This window comes from Dendrobates tinctorius, unplaced genomic scaffold (assembly GCF_039654945.1).
Source record: "Dendrobates tinctorius isolate UK_male_01 unplaced genomic scaffold, ASM3965494v1 ptg000111l, whole genome shotgun sequence".
Classification (NCBI taxonomy): domain Eukaryota; kingdom Metazoa; phylum Chordata; class Amphibia; order Anura; family Dendrobatidae; genus Dendrobates; species Dendrobates tinctorius.
In genome coordinates, this window is record NW_027361779.1 from 43,243,957 (window position 1) to 43,262,357 (window position 18,401).

Below are 18,401 nucleotides of genomic sequence, written 5' to 3' on the forward strand. Positions count from 1 at the left end.
TTAAATCAACTTTTGGTATACCGTATATATGGTTACCTTTGCTTTAATAACAATAAGGGTGACTCAACAGGAGTAACCCCTTTTTTCTTTTTTTTCTTTTTTTTTTTTACTTTAACTCCTTCTTCAAACACAATATTCCAAACAAAAAATGGAAGTACTCCCCCTTCCTTTAACATTAGCACTCCCCCCCCTGTCCCCGCTGTGTCAGGAGAAAATACCAAACAGCAAAAAAAAACATTTTTCTTGACTTGGACGTAAAACTGTCCTTTAGGCTGCACAACGGTGCATCGACATCCCGATAGTCCAGGCCATCTCCTGACGGCCGATGTTGCGCAAATCCAGCAGGGAACCCCACAGCCGTGAGGCCCCCGGGGTGCATGAAGTGTCTCTGTGAGTCCTTTTACGGGGGCTCGGGGCCTTCGTAGTAGCCGCGGGGGCAGTATTCCTTATAATAGGATACCAAGTCCCCCTCCCGCAAAGCCCGGCCGTGACGGATGGAAGTCACGTTAAGGTATACCTTTTGGCCGGTTGTGAGAACCCGTAACCCTTCTCCAGGTTGGTGTATACGAGCCGTCCGGTGGATCGTGGAGCCGCCATGCCAGCCTCTCCTTTCTCGTGGAGCAGCCCCAGATCTCCCGCTCTCTGGCCTTCTTCTCGATGACCTCCGCAACCCAAGCTGAGATTCCGGTGTAGGTTACAGAGTCCGGTGGGCGGGCCGAGGCTGAGAGCGGGGCAGAGGCAGCCACAGATTCCGGCAGTCCAGCAGCAGCTGGGGCCAGGTGACGGGCACAGGCAGCCGCGGGTCCTGGTGAGTAGGCCGCAGAGCCCGACAAGCAGGCCGCAGCCAGCTCCGGGAGTGGAGTGGACACGGCCGCGGGGGAGGCCGCAACCGGAACTAAGGCGGCCGCAGGCACCAGCAGGTCGACTGCAGCCAGGGTCGCAGATGTAATAGCGGCGACCGCAGAGGCCGGTGGATCAGCCGTGGCAGCCGGCGGCCCGGTTGTAGCGGTGACCTGGAGCGGAGCTGACATGGCGGCAGGCCCCGCTGGAAAGGCCGCCGCCGTATGCTGGCGCGCGGCGGGAGCGGCCGCGGGCTGGTTCCACGGTTGGGGTGGCTCGGGGTCGTTGTTGAGGATGTCAGTCAGCCTGGTAAGGGCCGTGGAATCGTCCGGAGCCAGGGTCACTAAAGAGCGGGAGGTCAGGCGGGGAGGCTGAGGGCCGGTGTCGGGGCCCCGAGGCTCGTCCGGTGTACGGAGAGCGGGGACAGGATCCGCCGGCGGGACCGGGGGAACGCTCACCTTCCCCGGCACCATGGCTCCCAACAGGCTTCCCCGCCGCTCCGTCATCTGCCAAGAAACTTCACCCCACCGTCCGGCAGGGCCAGCCTCCAGGCTCAATGGTTCCACGGGGAGGCTCCCTGAAGATTTCATCTGCGGCTGCTCCAGCAGGGCCCGAAGTCGCTCCTTTTCTCCGACCGGTGTCCGGGGTATTGTCTTGTCAGCGGCTCCCAGGGGCAGGTGTCCCGATGAGACTCGACCTCCTGGCGCCACCGCTTTCCAGGCGTCCGAGACCGCGGCAGCTGCAACGTCGCATTCCGTCCGGTGTACAGCAACTGAATGGCGCCAAGCAGCCGCAGCCAGTCTCCCCACCCGGGCCACTCCCGTTCTTGGGTGGGGCGGTGGTCGGCTTCTCCACCCATCTCCCAGGGTCCAGCATGAGAGGGCGGCGGTCTCCAGATGTACACCGCTCCCCCCGGAGGCGGATTTGAGATGGCCCCAGATCGTCTGGTACAGCTGCAAACGCCTGTGCCTCTTCCTGACGCTGGAATATCACAGCCATTTTGTCCAGTTTTTGTACTGCCCCGGCTCCGTTGATGACAGCCAATGATCTGGAACAAAGTCTCAAGTTTGTAATCCACAGGTGCGGCAGCGCGAGTTCTTCTGGTTACTTTTGTCGCAGGCTTGCCCCTGAAGTTGAAGTATTGGCAGCGGCGATCCTGCCGACTACGCCAAATGTGGTAGAGGCCCAGATTGGGGGGTGGTCCACTGCTTACCGCGGCCAGACGACACAGACACCAGACGGAGGCAGATTTTGGTTGCAACAGGTCCGAGTTTATTGGCCGTCCTCCTGACGACCGTAGCCATACACCTCAGCACCTTCACAGCTCTCCGTATTCAGGCCCGGCTACCTGCACCTTTCTTCTGTCATAGTGACGTTCCTCGCGGCTCTTTTGCTGGGGCTGCCCTAGGCCTATCTACCGCCAGCGCTTCACCAGTCCGAGGTCGTCGTCCAATTGGTACCCCCGGGGCCTCATCTGTCCTGCGGTTCTTTGTGTCAGGGCCACCCCCTGACTGTCTCTTCCTATCAGTCCCCTGGTCAAGCTCTCCACCGTTGTCAGTTCTCCTTTCTGATTCTTCTCCTCCTGAGCTCCTCCCGGGACTAGAACTGTCTGGAACCCTGTCCTGTCCTATTTATCCTCTTCCTCGGGAATTTCCCTCCTGGGTTCCTATCTCCCTGCCCCCCATGACTAAGCGGTTTCCCTACACCTTCCCTACAGCCGTATCACTCTCCCCACATAGAGTGGTCCTCGGGGAGAATTCTTGGGTGGAGTAAGTCATGTGAGGGTAGATGTCTAAGGGAGTGCGTCCAGGTTGCCTCCACCGAGGTCCCTTCAGATCTTTCCTCACTTCCCAAACACTATAACACAATATATATGGGCTCTGTGACGTAACAGAGACCGGTCCTGTTCACACCGGGTGACGTTAACCCGCGTATGACCTTTGTATACCGCTATATATATCCGCCATTACTAAGCAGCAGTTTACCACCTCTGCACGGTGGACCCCGGGCTGCGAACGCACCTACTATCATTATACTATTTGGTGCGTTCCGCCAGCCTGTAACACAACCTGACAAGGCCCTGGAAAAATCCTATGCAGACCCGTGGAATCTATTTGCAGTATTGCACACACCAAAAAATCTAGTGCCTACTTAAATTAAAAACTCAATAATATACCAGGACACAATAGCAACATGTAAAGATATCAGAAAAAGACTAAAGTTATCGTGGAGAATTTCAAGGGATTTGCCCTTGTTGGGGAAGCCAGCTGTAATGTCACGTGTGACTGGATACACCGCCTCCAGCAGGGCGAATTTCTATAACACCCGTGAACATGGATACACCGCCTCCAGCAGGGCGAATTTAAACAGAGTTAAGGGAAGCACCGGGGAAAACATTACAATGGAGGGCCCTGCAATAGGGAACGGGGACGTGGAGACCTCCTGCACTCCCCTGAGTCAGTGTCCCTACACTCCTGACGATCCCTAGGCAGATTCCGCACCTGGTGACGAGCTGGATACCTCAAATCCCTAGCTTGCCCTGCACCTATCCCTTTCTAGTGAACTGGACGGTGCAGAAACTAATCCCACCACTGCACTAATACACACACAAGGAAAGTCACAAACAGGGAAAAACACCACTTAGCTTAGCTCTGTTTCTATTGCTCCCAGCAACAATACAACACCAAAGAAGCTCGACACCTGAATTCAGCTTCTGCCTGAAGCTATTACACCAGAGCTCCCCTGAGCTGCCAGGAATTCCTCTCTGTAGTTCCTTCACCAGCCATAGTTGGAAATGAGCAATATCACCAACAGTGAGCGAGACCACCTGCTACTCCCTTATAGGTACGGTAGCAGCCAGGGAATCACACCTGCTTCATTATCACGTGCAATAACAATAGCGGCCACCGGGGGTAAAACTAGCTTTAAGCAAACAGCTTAAAGGAAAAAAAAAAGGTTACTTTTGCAAAATCTGTCATGATCCAACCTGGATCATGACACCAGCGTTACAGAAATTAGGGGAGAATAAATTATTCCAGGAATGGAAGCTGAAGGAGATACTCAAAAATGCTAATTTATTGCACGAGGAAGAGAATAGGTGGTTGACTAGAGAAGAAATTGTATCAAAATTTAATTTAAGTAAACAGCAATTTCTGCAATTCAAACAAATCAGGGGAATGATTTTTTCTCATCTGATAAATATAAGGGAAGCAAATAAAATAAACGCAATGGATACTCTATTAATAGACCAAGCATGAACACAGAGGTTTCAAATAAATTCTGAGGAAATTAGATACAGAAAAGATGTATATCTTTGTACCGTGTTAGGCAGTAGATAGAAAAATATTCAGGATTGAGAGTCCTCAGTAGTTGAGGTATCAACTACTGAGGACTCTCAATCCTGAGGAAATTAGAGACAGTACAAGCATTTAGGTCATGGGATAGGCAAATAGAGGGAGAGGAAATTGAGGAAAAAATCCTAGTAGGCTGGAAGGTAGTAGGGAAGAGCATGTTGGTACTCAAAGAGTTATTCATCCGATTCTTAAAGGGAACCTGTCACCAGGAATAACGCAGATATGGGGTTAGTCTGCAGGTTAACAGCGTTATTATGCAGTGGGGAGAAAATGATCTTTTTAAAAGATAATTTTATCCCTGCTGCATTCTGTTGCGTCAAACAGCATAATAATGCTGTTAACCTGCAGATTACCACCATATCTGCAGGTTAACAGCGTTATTCCTGATGACAGGTTCCCCTTAACAACTCTCTATTTTGGCTTGTGGACGAGCTACACGCTGCTTAGGCTACTTTCACACATCCGTTTTTAGTGATCCGGCGCCTTGCGGTGAAAAGCCGTAGTGTCGGATGCGGCGTGGAGCGGAGACACCGGATGTCTGTGTACGGCCGGATACGGTGTCGTGAAGATTTAAAGGAGCCAGAGCGCAAAGAGGGCGACAGACGCAGAGAGAGGGAGAGAGAGAGAGAGAATCACCTATGGGGTTAAAAGACAACGTGCCCGGGCATGCGCACTGCTGAAAACCGTTCCGGCGCTGTGAAAAAAGGGAACGTTTTTTGCACACGCCGGACGGCGCATTTTTCCCGTTTCCGGCAGAAACCTGACACGCCGCATGGCCATCCGGCACGATGCGGCGATAATGACAGTCAATGAGGAAAAAACCGGATCCGGTGCCAGATCAGGTTTTTTACTTTTTCGCCGCATCGTGCCGGATTCCAGAAAACGGATGTGTGAAAGTAGCCTTATATAAAATCTTGTCATATTATGCTAAAAGGAATTGTAAATATCTAAGAAGACCTTTTAAAGGGGCATGGTTACAAGAGAAAAATAATGTGTTTACTTCGCACAAGTGGACATACACAGCAGGAGAGTGTCTAGACAAATTTCCAAAAATATTTGGAAGGGAAATTGATGCTCCAGCTACAAATTCAGGAGTGAGTAGCTTTTGAGATCTGCTATCTGTCATAATATTGGCTTTAGATCCTAACACAAGTATAAAAGTCATTGTAACTCTGAATTGGAAATGGTTACATTGTACAAATCCCTCTCCCATTTTTTCCCCTTGTTTCCTTATTACTATTTTACTGTAGTAGTACTTAGCTGGCCCCTTGTTCTGTATATAGCCCAAAATGTTACCAATAAAATCTTCAGCTCATGAAAAAGCCCCAACTCAGGTCTGTCACCTGTCAAAGGAAATATAGGGAGTCTTTCCACATTACTAGTAGCACAGAGACTTTGAAAAAGCTACATGGCTTGGTTTCGACGGAGGATCTATCTTCATCAGGTGGAAGTTCCACCTGATGAAGACGGATCCTCCGTCAAAACGCGTTGTGGTTTAAACCCATCTCTTGTCTGAGTCTTTTTCCTGCGCTCCTAAGACCGTTTTCCATTTTCACATGGCTCCAAAGAGGCATAGCTAGAGTTTTGGTTCAGGGAGAGCAAAACTTCTGAGTGGGCCACTAACCAGGTAACCTTGATTGCAATTCGGTGATGCACCCTAATAATGAATGTAGGAGAACCTCAGCAGATGACAGCGCTGTTGCTGAAAATAATCTCTATACAAAAACCAATATTGATATTACTGCCATATGGTCAGTAGTAAATACCAGTACCACAGAACAGATAAGTGATTACAGAACATGGTGACTTAAGTCCCCTTTACATTTAGTGATGCACCAGCGATCCCGACCACGATATGACCCGGTCAGAATCTCTGGTGCATCGCTAAATGGTCGCTAGTGAGCTGCCACACAGGCAGATCTCACAGCAATGCAGCAGCGGTGGTTACTTACCTTTCAGACGCGGCGATGATGATGTCCTCCCGCCCGCGTTCACGCGTCGCTCGTCGGCGCCAGCAGGAAGCCCAGCAGGAAGCAGCCGACGAGAAATGGACATGGACGATCTCGCGCGATCAGCGATAGCCAGCAGGGGAGCCGGTCGGAGGTAAGTATCACATGTAGCGATATCGCTAGCAATATCGCTGCTGCGTCACAAAATCGGTGACGCTTTAGCGATATTGCTAGCGATATCGCTATGTGTAAAACCCCCTTTACAGAGGACGTTCTTTCTGATGGAATCGTTCACTTGACCCGTCTTTTCCAACTTGTCCAGACCAACATGAAAGCTTCTTCAGCCAGGACTCGGCTGCAGAGATTACAACAAAGACATATTTCACTTCTCACATTCCAGCCCCATCACCATCTATTCCCACCCTACACAAACTCCTTATCCTGCTGATACCCCAATGCTTAGCCGCTGCTGCCGTATGTGTCCCTATTACTGAACCTACTGTGTGGCTCTCTGTGCCCTCTAAATTCTAAAGAAACCCTGTATAATATAGTAATGCTGGGTGCAAGTGCCCTAGAAAACAGTGCCCACATTTTGCCCACTAGAAACCTACAAAGTAATAATGCTCGGTGTTCCCCATTGACAGTCACAGTAACCCGAGTTCCCCTATAATAGGGGTCCCCAACCTGTAGATCGAGAGGCATGTGTGGCTCACGGTCCCATGAAATGTGGCTCGCGGTTGTCTACCAGCTTGGTGCATTAGCTCCAGGTCTAGTAAACAGGTATGAGGAGCACAACTCAAAATAGTGAATTTTGTGAGTAGCCCTGCACAGAAGAGCAGATCTGGATGCACATATACTAGTCTTAGAGGTTTCGATTTAATTTAAGTATGGTATGCTGGAGACAGAATGATACTACCTGTGAGAGGTGGCGCCTGAAGCTGGATGTGACAGTGTGTTGGGAGTGCTGGATGGGAGAATACTGAATGGGGGAATTTTGGGGATCACTGGATCTTGTTATACTGCTTCGGGGGGGATGTCTGTGGAAAAGCTTTGGTTATGATTATACCTGAAATGGGGGGGCTCTGGTTGCCACTACTGTGAGGGGGGCTTGAGCTGGATGTCGCTCGCGACCCTCTCTCAGAGCTGAAGGTGGCTCTGTAGGTCAAAAAGGTTGGGGACCACTGCTCTATAGTATAATACTGCCCCCCCCCCCCTTAGGCAGACCCCATAATGCACTCCCCCCACAGGCAGACTTTATAGCATAATACAGCCCCCTGGGTAGGCAGACTCTATACTAGAATGCAGTCTCCCACAGGCAGAGACATACCCCAAGCGACTTGCAGCTGTAATCGCAGCAAAAGGTGGCGCAACAAAGTATTACGTTAAAGGGGCCGAATAATATTGCACGCCTCACTTTTCAGTTTTTGAATTTCCACAAAAATTTAAGATAACCAATAAATTTTGTTCAACTTCACAATTGTGTCCCACTTGTTGTTGATTCTTCACCAAAAATTTAAATTTGGTATCTTTATGTTTGAAGCATGATATGTGGGAAAAGGTTGAAAAGATCCAGGGGGCCGAATACTTTCGCAAGGCACTGTATATACAGTTGTGGCCAAAAGTATTGACACCCCTGCAATTCTGTCAGATAATACTCAGTTTCTTCCTGAAAATGATTGAAAACACAAATTCTTTGGTATTATTATCTTCATTTAATTTGTCTTAAATGAAAAAACACAAAAGAGAATGAAGCAAAAGGCAAAACATTGATCATTTCACACAAAACTCCAAAAATGGGCCAGACAAAAGTATTGGCACCCTCAGCCTAATACTTGGTTGCACAACCTTTAGCCAAAATAACTGCGACCAACCGCTTCCGGTAACCATCAATGAGTTTCTTACAATGCTCTGCTGGAATTTTAGACCATTCTTCTTTGGCAAACTGCTCCAGGTCCCTGATATTTGAAGGGTGCCTTCTCTAAACTACCATTTTTAGATCTCTCCACAGGTGTTCTATGGGATTCAGGTCTGGACTTATTGCTGGCCACCTTAGGAGTCTCCAGTGCTTTCTCTCAAACCATTATCTAGTGCTTTTTGAAGTTTGTTTTGGGTCATTGTCCTGCTGGAAGACCCATGACCTCTGAGGGAGACCCAGCTTTCTCACACTGGGCACTACATTATGCTGCAAAACTTGTTGGTAGTCTTCAGACTTCATAATGCCATGCACATGGTCAAGCAGTCCAGTGCCAGAGGCAGCAAAGCAACCCCAAAACATCAGGGAACCTCCGCCATTTTTGACTGTAGGGACCGTGTTCTTCTCTTTGAATGCCTCTTTTTTTTCTCCTGTAAACTCTATGTTGATGCCTTTGCCCAAAAAGCTCTACTTTTGTCTCATCTGACCAGAGAACATTCTTCCAAAACGTTTTAGGCTTTTTCAGGTAAGTTTTGGCAAACTCCAGCCTGGCTTTTTTATGTCTCGGGGTAAGAAGTGGGGTCTTCCTGGGTCTCCTACCATTCAGTCCCTTTTCATTCAGACGCCGACGGATAGTACGGGTTGATACTGCTGTACCCTCGGACTGCAGGGCAGCTTGAACTTGTTTGGATCTTAGTCGAGGTTCTTTATCCAACATCCGCACAATCTTGCGTTGAAATCTCTTGTCAATTTTTCTTTTCCGTCCACATCTAGGGAGGTTAGCCACAGTGCCATGGGCTTTAAACTTCTTGATGACACTGCGCACGGTAGACACAGGAACATTCAGGTCTTTGGAGATGGACTTGTAGCCTTGAGATTGCTCATGCTTCCTCACAATTTGGTTTCTCAAGTCCTCAGACAGTTCTTTGGTCTTCTTTCTTTTCTCCATGCTCAATGTGGTACACACAAGGACACAGGACAGAGGTTGAGTCAACTTTAATCCATGTCAACTGGCTGCAAGTGTGATTTAGTTATTGCCAACACCTGTTAGGTGCCACAGGTAAGTTAGAGGTGCTGTTAATTACACAAATTAGAGAAGCATCACATGATTTTTCGAACAGTGCCAATACTTTTGTCCACCCTCATTTTTATGTTTGGTGTGGAATTATGTCCAATTTGGCTTTAGGACAATTCTTTTTGAGTTTTTTTCATTTAAGACAAATTAAATGAAGATAATAATACCAAAGGAGGAAACTGAGTATTATCTGACAGAATTGCAGGGGTGTCAATACTTTTGGCCAAAACTGTAGAGAGAGATATATATATATATATATATATATATATATATATATATATATATACACTGTGTTCCAAATTATTATGCAAAAAATATTTCCTCATATTTTCTCTAAATTACCTATATGAATTGCAGTCATTGTTATTTTCCAGTCATCTAATATTCTAGTATAATTGCAATGTTTTTGAACAAACTGCCTATGAAAACAGTATATTTAAAAAAAATAAGAAACACTCAAAATGCATGTTCCAAATTATTATGCACAGCATAGTTTTCAACCTTTTTATTTTGAACAAAAAAATGGTCAATTGTGAAATTATAAACATTATCAGCTTATTGCAAAATGAAATCAAACAGTTTTCAAGTCAAAACTTTATTCTAGGTGATGTTACATTTGCACATAGGACCCCTTGTTCGAAAGAAGCTTCTGAACTCTCTCGTCCATTGAATTTGTCAGTTTTTGGATGGTTTGTGCTTCAGTTGTTTTGCATGTGGACAGAATACCCTCCCAGAGGTGTTGCTTAGATGTGAACTGCCTCCCGCCATCATAGACACTCCTTTTGATGATGCTCCAGAGGTTCTCAATGGGGTTGAGGTCAAGGGAAGATGGTGGCCACACCATAAGTTTGTCCTCTTTTATGCCCATAGCAGCCAGAGATGCAGATGTGTTATTTGCAGCATGAGACGGTGCATTATCATGCATGAAAATGATCTTGCTGCGGAAACCACGGTTCTTCCTCTTGAACCATGGCAGGAAGTGCTGTTTTAGAAACTCCACATAGATTATGGAGTTCATCTTTACCCCTTCAGGGATCCTAAAGGGGCCGACAATCTCTCTCCCCATTCCAGCCCAAAACATTACTCCACCTGCTCCTTGTTGGCGCCTTAGCCGTGTTTTCATGGGGTGTCCATCAACCAGCCATCCTCTGCTCCATCCATCTAGACCATCGAGCGTTGCACGGCACTCATCGGTGAACAAAACAGTTTGGAAATCAGTCTTCATGTATCGTTTGGCCCACTGGAGCCGTTTCTGCTTGTGTGCATTGGATAGAGGTGGTCGACAGGATGGCTTTCGCACAGCTGCAAACCTCTGAAGGACCCTGCATCTTGTTGTTCGGGGGACGTTGGAGGCACCAGCAGCTTCAAAAACTTGTCTGCTGCTATGACAAGGCATTTTTGCAGCTGCTCTTTTAACCTGACGCAATTGTCTGTTGGAAAGAGTCCTCAATTTTTCCTTATCAGCACGCACACGTGTGTGCTGGGAATCGGCTACATACTTCTTGATTGTGCGATGATCACGATGAAGTGTCTTGGCAATGTTGATTGTAGTCATGCCTTGACCTAAATACTCCACAATTTGTGGCTTCTCAGCAGCCGACACATCCTTTTTCTTTCCCATTTTGGCAAAAAATGTAGGCTGCTTAATAATGTGGAACAGCCTTCTTAAGTAGTCTTGCCTTTATTTGGTCACACCTGCCAAACTAATTTGCACAGGTATCTGCAATTGCTTTCAGTGCTATAAAGAGCCCTGACACACATTACCATCAATGAGTTTAAATGACAAACAAAAAAATTCTAACCTTGTCACTCCTAAACTCTTTTTGCATAATAATTTAGAACACAGTATATATATATATATATATATATATGTAGCTTTGTCGCCATAAAAGGAAGGAGGGGCCCAGACACATTTCTTGCACAGGGGCCCCAAGCTGTCAGTGTCCGCCCCTGAAAGGAGGCATTTACTTTTTAAGGTCAGAGTGATGGACATTACTATGTGGGGCAGTAAAATGAAAACATTTTTTGTGACACACAGCTGGGCAGTCATAGGGACACATACAGCAGCAGTAGCTCTGTAGTGGAGTCTGAGTTTGATGAAAAGTTTGTGCTGGTTGGTAATATATGGGGACGGTGCAGGAAATGTAAAAAGTCAAATGTGTTTTTGTTGTTATCTATGTCTGGCTGGAGAAGGTATAATAGTCTGGGACAGATGGAAAAGACAGGAAAAATGAACGACTCCATCAATAACCCCTTAAAGGGAATCTGTCACCTTTTTTTTGACTATCAGCTGCCGGCATTGACATCGAGGGCTTATCTACAGCATTACACAATGCTGTAGATAAGCCCCTGATGTCAATGCCGGCAGCTGATAGTCAAAAAAAAGGGTAACATATTCCCTTTAACGACCGCTGATTTCCCTTTTAACCGCAGCAGTTAAGAGTACTTATTCCTCAGCGCTGCTTTTTAACTGTGCTGAGAAATAAGGTTATGAAAAATTGCAAGAAGAAGGACTATGCATATGTGTGGGATCACCACGCAGAAAACAACTCAATCAAAAACTGTATATGAATAATTTTATTATTTTCAAAAAAGCATCAGAAAACAACACACAATTATTTAAAAGCATTTAAAAACAGTACAAAGGGACAAAAAAGTCACCAAGAGATCACGAACAAAGTGATTAATAACATATAGCCACTGGCTGCAGAGAATTGGTGCACTAGGAAATCCTTATCATATCCTTATAGTCAGACTGCTAATAGTACTTGATATATATAGACACAAATAAAGAGGCTAATCTACAACAAAGCCATATATACGTAGTGAGGTAGACTAAGCTGCTCAGACCACTGGAGGTTCTCTGTAATGAAGTGATATCAACAAAATAAGCACCATAATCACAAAGTCAGTATACAAAGTCAGGGGTGTTCATGCTACAGATGGTAAAAGATCTCAACCCCACAAGATAGCCCCCCACAAATGTCCTGAGCAAAAAGAGATCATGCTGGTACTAAGTGACAAATAGCTCACAACAGAGTAAGTAATAGATTACTTCACCACAAGTCGGTCAGTCAAATGGCAAGACTCAGTTGCCCCATAGTCTGAAAGAAGTGTCTGCAGCCAGAGCGGTATATGGAGACCCACGCGTTATGACACCTAGTGTGTCTTTCTCAAGGTGAGTGAGAGAAATAAGGTTATAGCGACCCCCAGTGTCGGAATTTCTTTAGGGTTCTGGCTATCGGGTAGCTGAGACCCCAGAGAACATAATTCGGGGCTGTTTTTACCGACCTCAGTGTTGCGATCACCGTTATTCACGGAATAACGGCGACCACAAAAAAAGTCAGATTTCCCATTTAATTTCTCTCTCCTCTGATATGATATAAGCACATCAGAGGAGCAAGAAATAGGGTCCTCCGAGACCCCCTGGTGCCTCTGGTGTCCCTGGACCCTCCTCCATCCTCCAGTCCTGTCCCCCGGCCGTCTGCATCTTCTTCCGGGAAGAAAATGGCAGGTGCATGCGCAGTGCGCCCACCCAGATCGGCTGGTAGGCACACAGCAACAATAGGAGATTTTTCCTATTGGTTCATTTTGATCACTGTGATAGACCCTATCACAGTGACAAAAAAATAGTACAGCAATCCCCCTTTATCACCCCCTTAGTTAGGCTAAAGTAAAAAAATGTATTTTTTTCCATTAGGGTTAGGGTTAAGGCTGGAGTTAGGGTTATGGTTGGGGTTATAACTAAGGTTATGGTTAGAGTTAGGGTAGGGTTAGGGTTGTGTTGGGGTTAGGGTGTTCTTGGGGTTAGGCTTGTGGTTAAGGTTGGGATTATGGTTAGGGGTTGTGGAGGTTAGAATTGGAGTTAGAATTGGGGGTTCCACTGTTTAGGTACATCAGGGGATCTCCAAATACAACATGGTGCCACCATTGATTCCAGCCAATTTTGCTTTCAAAAAGTCAAACGGTGCTCCCTCCCTTCTGAGCCCTGCCATGCGCCCAAACAGTGGCTTTTCCACATATACAGGGTATCAGCTGTCACGGACGTGGTTTGTGGAACCACTGTACCATGGACCGTGGAGAGCCTGGAGGGGCGTGACTAAGCGAACACCTGACTACTCACTAGAACCTCTGATGGTGAGGTTAGACTTGGCTCCCGATGACTGCCAGGTGCCACTCCAGGACAGACCAATGGATGCGCAGCTGCTGGACCCAGAGGACAGACTGGAGGGAGCAGCTGGCAGTTTGTATTAGAATGCAGCAGACAGAGTTCACACCAGAGTGCAGCAGGCAGTGTTGGTATCAGAGTGCAGCAGGCAGGATCTGCATCAGAGTGCAGCAGGCAGGATCCGCATCAGAGTGCAGCAGGCAGGATCCGCACCAGAGTGCAGCAGGCAGGATCCGCACCAGAGTGCATGCAGGCAGGATCCGCACCAGAGTGCATGCAGGCAGGATCCGCACCAGAGTGCATGCAGGCAGGATCCGCACCAGAGTGCATGCAGGCAGGATCCGCACCAGAGTGCATGCAGGCAGGATCCGCACCAGAGTGCATGCAGGCAGGATCCGCACCAGAGTGCATGCAGGCAGGATTTGCACCAGAGTGCAGCAGGGACTGGTATGCAACTTTACACAATTTAGACTGCAAAACAGGCGGGTTGCTCAGGCACTTCCCCATTGGGGAGGAATAATGCCCCACAGCTATTGGCTGGGGAGGAAATAGCAAGTGCACGTGCTGACCCTTCAAGAGGGTGGGAGTGCCCACGCGCGTGCCCTAAGGACATGGCCAGAGGACCGCAGCACGGATGAGTGCAGAGACACGCCGGAGACCCTGCCTGTCAGAGCAGGACTCCAGCGTGGTGCTAACAGTGGCATACTTAGGAGAAATTGCACAACTAATTTTGTAGTCCATTTTCTCCTGAGACCCTTGTGAAAATAAAAAAGTTTGGTTCCAAAGTAAATTTTTTGTGAAAAAAAGTAAAATGTTCATTTTTTCCTTCACATTACTTTAGTCCTCGTGAAGCACCTGAAGGGTTAAGAAACTTCTTGAATGTGGTTTTGCGCACCTTGAGTGGTGCAGTTTTTAAAATGGTGTCACTTTTGGGTATTTTCTGTCATATTGACTCCCCAAACTCACTTCAAATGTGAAGTGGTCCCATAAAAAATGGTTTTGTAAATTTTGTTGGAAAAATTAGAAATCGCTGGTCAACTTTTAACTCTTATAATGTCCTAACAAAAAAAACTATGTTTCCAAACTTGTGCTGATGTAAAGTAGACATGTGGGAAATGTTATTTATTAATCATTTTGTGAGATATGAATCTCTGATTTAAGGGCACAAAAATTAAAAGTTTGAAAATTGCTACATTTTCCAAATTTTTGCCAAGTTTCCTTTTATTTTTCATAAATAAACGCAAGTCATATTGTAGAAATTTTACCACTAACATGAAGTACAATATGTCACGAAAAAAACAGTCTAAGGGTATGTTCACACTGGGCATTTTTGCTGCCTTTTTTTTAGCGTTTTTTAATGCTAATTTTCAGCTGCTTTTTCCATTACCAGCATATTCTATGAGATTTCAGAAATCTCATGCACACACACTGTTTTTTTGTGTCATCAGGATTTTGTGCTTTGCTGCGTAATTTGGACATAGAGCATGTCAGCAGGGTCGTCTTATTTTGCTTTAATTATTGTATTGTTAGCGTTGTTACTTATGACTTGTGTTTTGAAACTGTTAAACTGTAAAGCGCTGCGGAATATGTTGGCGCTATATAAATAAAGATTATTATTATTATGTCACTTCTTTCAGCTTTTTGCTGCGTTTTTGCAGCATTTTTCATCCATTGGCTTGAATGGGTGTTAAAAAAAATGTTGCAAAAACACAGGTATCATTACTTGCTGCTTTTTTTCTGCAGAAAAGTCATGGCCAGCTGGAAGTGAGCTCACAGCCAAGACCTTGGGGTGTGAAGTGCCCATAGTGACAGTGAGCTATTGTGAGGTAGTGTCCAGTAGTGTCACGATGCGTTTGGCACAGATCGGCGCACCGTCAAAAGGACGCATGAGCCGGCAAAAGCATACCTGCGCACAGCCTGCGTACCCAATGCTAAAGATAGGGTACGCAGGTTGCATGCAGCGTCATGCGCCCATAGGTGGAGCTGACCGGAGGAGGCACGGCAGGGGGCAGAGCTTCACGGTGAGCGTGCGCTGCGCCTCAAAACGCTAGTGTGAAACTAGCCTTACATGTTCTGCAGCACCGGTATCTATCACTATACGATCACCACATGGCGGTAATATTAGTGTTGGGCTTTGTATAGAAATTTATTTTCAGTAATACCATGGTCATCACCTGAGAGGTTCCCCTGAAGGCACAAATGGGATGCGCCACCATAGATGCAACAAAGTTACCTGATCAGGGGCCCACTTAGGTGTTTGCTCCCCACACCCGCCTGAGCTGAACCCCTAGCTACGCCTCTGTGCAGTGCTATCATACTCCAGAACTGTAACCTCCCTGGAGAGCCCAGAAGTGCAAGGTGTTCAGTGCTCAGAGACATGGCCAAGGAAAGGAAGGCAGAAATCCGACCACAACTGAACAAGACACATAAATATTCCAACAATAACACTGTTAGGCTGAGTTCACACGTAGCGGGGTTTTTTTTTTGCGTTTTCGTGGCATTTTTAAACACGTGATTTTTCCGTGAAGATGCAAAAAAAAAGCATCCCATGCAATCCTATGGCATTCCGCACGTTCTGTGCTAGTGCTGCGTATTTTTCCGCGGCGGAATTGCATCATGGAAAAATACGCAGCATGTTCATTCTTTATGCGGAATCGCGGGAAAATCCGCACACATAGGATTGCATTGTTCCGCTTACTTTGCATGTGGCTATATGCCCACCATGCGAAAAGTAAGCGGAACATGTGCGGATGGTACCCAGGGTCTGGAGGAGAGGAGACTGTCCTCCAGGCTCTGGGTACCATATCCCTGTTAAAAAAAAGAATTAAAATAAAAAAAATCATGTTATTCTCACCTTCCGGCGTCCCTCGCAGCATCACCAGGCCTCAGCGATGCTCCCGGCAACTCCCGTTCCCAGGGATGCCTTGCGACAATGACCTTTGATGACGTCGCGGTCTCGCGAGACCGCGACTTCATCAAAGGTCATTGTCGCAAGGCATCCCTGGGAACGGGAGTTGCCGGGATCGTCGCGATGATCGGGAATGATGCGCGGGATGCCGGAAGGTGAGAAAAATACGTTTTTTTATTTTTTAAATTATTTTTAACATATCTTTTTTTACTATTGATGCCGCATAGGCAGCCTCAATAGTAAAAAGTTGGTCACACTAGTCAATCACTATGTGACCAACTTGCCAATCAGTTCTCCAAGCGATGCTACAGACCACTTGGAAAACGCTAGCATTCTGCAAGCTAATTACGCTTGCAAATCGCTAGTTTTTCCGCGAGAAATACGCGGGAATTTAAAATGCGGATTTCTTGCATATTTCCCGTGGAATGGAATTCCACATGTGTGCACATAGCCTTAGGGAATGTTCACATGAGCGGATAATACAGTGTTTCATCCAGAAAAGTGGGAGGATTTTTTTTGACTTGTCAATCGTCTACAATCTGTTTTTTACAGCAGCAGCTATTAATCATATAGAGGACCATTTATAGTTTGCTATGTTACAGAATTGTACTGTATCCATAACAATTGGATGATATACTATGTCTCCATATGGCATCTGATTTTTATCGATTGCAGTAGAAACTTGAGCACACTATAATTTCTTTTTCACACAGAGATTCGGTCAGTGGAATAAAAACCACTCGTCTGTACTGCCCCACTGAACAACACTGGGCCAATTGCTACCATTTTTTTTCACAGACAGCACTAGGACTGAAAATAAGGTCGTGTGAATGAGCTCTAACAGTCAAAAGAATAGAAAACATTGACACAATGTCTTTTTGTACAACCTACCTCACAAACAGCAGAATATGAAGCAATATAAAAAAGTGCTGTATTGTCCCCAAAGCTACTTATAACATACTAGAAATAGGCCCGATGCTATTGCATCGGTCAGTGCTTAGTGGTGCTGACAGGAGCAGCGGACATGTATATCTGTCACTTGTGCAGGCGCAGTTCGTGGCCATAAGGCTGTTACTGTGGCTGCACAAGTAAAACATAGACGTCACCGCTATTCTCCACGCAGGCGCAGTAACAGCCGCGTCGTTACCGCGCATGTGCGGGTAGAGCGCGCAGTTGTGGTTGTTACTGCTCATGCACGGGAATAGCGGTGACGTGAATGTCACTTGCGCAGGCGCAAGTGACACTGCTGTGGTGCCTTATGGGATTCGGGGACAGCAGCCAACAGTCCCAACTAGCGATTATATATGTAGAAGGAACACCCACAAGAGCACTGCAGCCAAGAGTCAGGACTGGCAGAGGTCACGGCACCATCAGGACTGGAGCCACGGGGGATTTATCACTTCATGCTAATTTTTTTAATATTTTCAGGAAAACCCTTTTAAGTGTCTGTTCACTGGCACCATTTTTGCTGCAGATTGTTTTTGCAGAATTTTCACTTGCACTTTTGTTTCCCATTCATATTATTTCTTAACACGTTTTTGTGACCTTTGATGGTTCTGTCATCATCTAATATCTTAGCAATTTCAAGAGTGCTGCATCTCTCTGTCAGAGTATTACAATTTTGTTTAACTTTTCGGAGTCTAATCTCTCAAGTGGGGAGTATTTCAAGCATTGTGAAATGAAATAGAGAATTTAAGTAAATTCTGTGACATTTGTTGTGCCTTAATTCTAGTGTGCTCTTTATATTGAACCTTATGAGCACTAACTGATGCTGAGCATTTTGGATAAAATATTATTTTTTGTAGACATTGGTTGCCCTTAGTAATCTCCTCTAAAACCAACATATGAACACTGTCAAATTGGACTGATTTATAATTAAGGTTCCATGTATAGCATTTTGAACCTTTGGTGACTACTATTAGAAAGAAGGAATTCTTTCTTTGTCTATCATTTATGTCTATTTGCGTTTAGTTCAGGAGCTGTTGAATTTCCTAAACATATAAAACCTATGTGTTTTGCTCTACACATGGAACTTTATGAGCACCAACTGTGATGCTAAGCATTTTGGATTGACTTGCCCATGAAACAAAAACATTTTTAGACTTCGGTTTTCTTTATTAATCCTTTCCAGAACTAATGTGTTCTAACCTTGTCCATTTGGACTGATATATAATTAATACTCTATAAATAGTACTT